Genomic DNA, 4,188 nt, shown 5'->3' with positions numbered 1-4,188 from the left:
CAGTGTTGACATGACAGAGTTGATGGTCATAACAGAGTGTCGGTCTAGCGGACCTTGGTCATTTTGCGAGGCTGAAAGTTATCGGATGACAGGGCTAATCAAAACGAAAAAGCAGAGCAGACAAACCCATCTCCCTAGAACACAAATTATTTTGTTTGTTTGTCTGTCAATATGGAGATAAATTGGCAAAAACATACTCCTCCTCAACTGTCATAGTTAATTGCAACACCATTGACGGTAACACGGCTTGACATTTCAGCCATTTTTATGGTGTTGTGCTAAATGAGGACCTCAGAAGTTCCACCACAACACCTTAATCAATTCATGTATTTGTATGCTTTATCTGTGTTTTTCTACATGTGATTTCTAATTCAGATTCTTATGAATATGTTCATAACACAGTTGACAGGCAATTTTCCCGCTATGAGAACATGAAAAAGAATGGATTAAATTATGGAAGGATGGAGCTCAAAACTTACCAAAAAGTATTCCCATATCCTGCCAAAGAGGTTAAGACATCACGTGATGTTATTCGTTTAGCCAAAGACCAAACCATTACTGATTTATGGAGGGGGTTTCAGACCGTGACACGGTTAACACAGTTTTCGTGGACACACACAAAATGGCAAATTTCATGTATAATGGAAAGCACAGTGGTGTTTCTGACAGTTTTGTCATATTGTGATGATTACTGTGAATCAACATTTGCAATCGTCTTGGGAAAAACAAGTTTCTTTACATGCTAATATGAAGACTGAATCTGACATTAGGAAAACAGGACGGCATGAAAACGCCCAAAACCAGTATTAAATATTCATTCTTGCTTAGGGAAATAATGCCATGTCTACACTTTCTGTATTATATGAAAGATAAATGTGTGCTAATGTCCAAAACATCATTGGATGCAGTTAATAGTTAGTGGAATTGGCAAATAAAATCCATTGACTTAAAAGCGCAGGCGAATCGTAGAATCACTCATATACTGTATATTATATATATCACATATATATACTGTATATTATATTACAATAGTAATATAAGTATAATGCAAGTGGTATAATATAAGGTTAGTTTTTTTGTCCTTTAGGTGCAAGCACTAACTACTCTGTCACTCTATATACCAGATTTCCTCCACAAGAATGAGTATTGAGAATGAATATTGGTGATAAAACTCTGCTAATAGGGATGCCGGTCTGACAATAGACAAAAAATGTGAATTTATTTGTGATTTTCATACATGTGGTCCCCTAAACCAAGAACTTTTCTGCCATCTTTAATTCGACCCAGCCAATGATAACCCTGCGTTTGTGTGTGCACTCTCAGAAATATAGGTACAGAACTTGTCGCTGTGGCAGTACCCTCAAGGGGAGTACCATTACGTCGCCTGGATGGTACCTCAAAAAAGAGGTGACAGATGCACATTGGTCAACATCGCAAGAAACTGAACGCACCTCTTTTTGTGGTACCAATCAAGCGACACATTGGTACTCCCGCTGCAACATGATCTCCAAAAATTCTGTGCTCCTGGACACGGATGTTAAGGACACAAAATCCGTGTCCAGGAGCACGGATTTTGCCAAAATTCCGTGCTCCTGGACACGGAATTATTTTCCGTGCTGGACACACAGAAGTGCTCTCTCTACACTCCCACAGCTCTATGTTTCCACAGTCTTGTGTTTTCAGGATTTTTCTCATTTCAAATATTTTTTCTCAAAAAAACATTTCTTACTGACAGGTTAGGGTTAGGGATTGTTTTACTCTGGGCACAGCTCATTTTCTTTCATTCATTATATGAATTTGATAGCCTAGCAACCAACTGGAAAAGGTATTTCTCAAAAATATGTCTTTAATGACAGGTTAAGGTTAGGTAATGTTTTGGTCAGGGCACAACTTAAATTACTATAGCATTATTTTGTTTAGGATTAGCATTTGGTATGTATTTTCTAATGATAGAGTTAACACAGTGCTGTGGTAATAGCCTATAGAAAGCACTTCCGTGTGCCCATCACGGAAAAAAATTCCGTGTCTAGGAGCACGGAAAACAATTCCGTGTCCAGGAGCACGGAATTTTGGGAAAATTCGTGCTCCTGGACACGAATTTCGTGTCCTTAACATCCGTGTCCAGGAGCACAGAATTTTTGGAGATCAGGCTGCCCCTTGAGGGTACTGCCACGGCGACGAGTTCTGTACCTTTATTTCTGAGAACAAAACAAAACAAAACAAAACAAAATGCCCCTGATTGGATAAGCAATAACAAGATGAATAAATAAATAAATAAATAAATAGATAAAAAGACCTAGATGGAGGATGGGAAATCATGTCCTGTTTAGGGCATTAATAGCTGAGGGGACAAAACTACATCTATACCTTTTAGTTTTGCACACAGGCATTTTGAACCTACGGCCAGAAGGAAGATACTGGAATTCGCCTTATAGTGGATGAGATGTATCATCTAAGATGGACTCAGCTTGTCTCTGTAGCTGCCAATTGAAGAGGAATTCTACAGACAGTTGTGACTCTCCTATTAGCTTACTGGCCCACCTCACAATCTGATTAAGCGAGTTTTTATTTTTTAGGGGTAGGTTGCCAAACCAAGACACTAAGCTGAAAGAAATGATTGATTCAATAAAACATCTGTAGAACATGGTGAGCATATTTTTATCAATGTGAAAAGATGACAGCTTCCTTAAGCAGAATAGGCGTTGGTTTGCCTTTTTATAGACAGCCTCACAGTTTTCTTCAAAAGAAAGTTTGCTGTCTATAATGGCGCCAAGATATTTATAGGCCTACCTTTCCACATATTCCACTGCCTGTCCATTTATGCTGATTTGTTCCTTGTCATTGATGAGTCTCCTGAAATCCACATACATATTTTTTGGTTTTGCTATATTTAATTGAAGGAAGGACTGCTCGCACCAGTCCACAAAGTGTATGTGTGTGTGTGTGTGTGTGTGTGTGTGTGTGTGTGTGTGTGTGTGTGTGTGTGTGTGTGTGTGTGTGTGTGTGTGTGTGTGTGTGTGTGTGTGTGTGTGTGTGTGTGTGTGTGTGAACCCCAAGATGGCACACCCTGTCTGATGATAACGATGACCTACTCTGTATGTGAACAACAGTCCCGAGGGCTGTGACCAGAGTGTTGTCCATCCAGGGATTTGACCACTAGCATAGTAATCATGACTTTCAAATCTCTTCGAGACTTGGTCTGACCAAGACCATAACAACTAACGTTCTCAAACGACATGGTAGAACGCCTCTTGGTGATTGGCTCCTGACAAAATGGGTGGAGTTTCTCTGCCCGTTGTAACTCAGATTGTACCTGAACAAGCTCTTTTCCTTAGCAGGTGTAGCTGAGCCGAAGGTGTTGCGTCACTGTGAGGGCGGAGCCTAGGTATTTCACCACTACCCCCGAGTGTATTGGCCTCACAGGGATTGACCACTACCACAGTATACAGTATTGTCCAACCCTAGGGATTTGAACACTTCCGTGTGTGTGTGTGTGTGTGTGTGTGTGTGTGTGTGTGTGTGTGTGTGTGTGTGTGTGTGTGTGTGTGTGTGTGTGTGTGTGTGTGTTTGTGTGTGTGTGTTTGTGTCTGTGTGTATGTGTATGTGTATGTGTATGTGTATGTGTATTTGTCTGTATGTGTCTGTGTCAATATATGTTATAGAGGGTGGAGGGATTTATCCGTGAAGGGATGACAGCAGTATAATGAATTAAAATGGCACGAGATATATCTGACTTTCACTAGATACTGTGTATATATATATTATATTATACACATACTGTAATTTGTCTCTAACCCTCACCATCTTAAAATTTATTATACACATACAGTATGTATCTATCACTATGGCTGTGCTCTACCCTCACATCTGCCTACTATGCCACCTGATATGCAGTGACACACACAGAATGGGATCTGATTTGTTAGTGTGTACTTTACATTGACCAATCAGGTTCTAGCTCCTGTAAGTCCCTCCTCCATAAGTCTATGTGTTGGAATAATTATGATTGTACTTTTACACTCTCACCTGACCTACAGCAACTAGGGACAGACATGCACTTAGATCATCCAATCAGATTCTGCAAGTCCCTGCCCAGCCCCTCCCTCCCTGAATGAGGAAGTGGAGCAGAGTGACAGACGACTGCTGAGTTCAACACAACTCCTGAAAACTATTCTGGTATCTAAACAC

The sequence above is a fragment of the Engraulis encrasicolus genome, chromosome 13 (genome assembly GCF_034702125.1).
Source record: "Engraulis encrasicolus isolate BLACKSEA-1 chromosome 13, IST_EnEncr_1.0, whole genome shotgun sequence".
NCBI lineage: Eukaryota > Metazoa > Chordata > Actinopteri > Clupeiformes > Engraulidae > Engraulis > Engraulis encrasicolus.
This window is presented reverse-complemented; position numbering follows the sequence as displayed.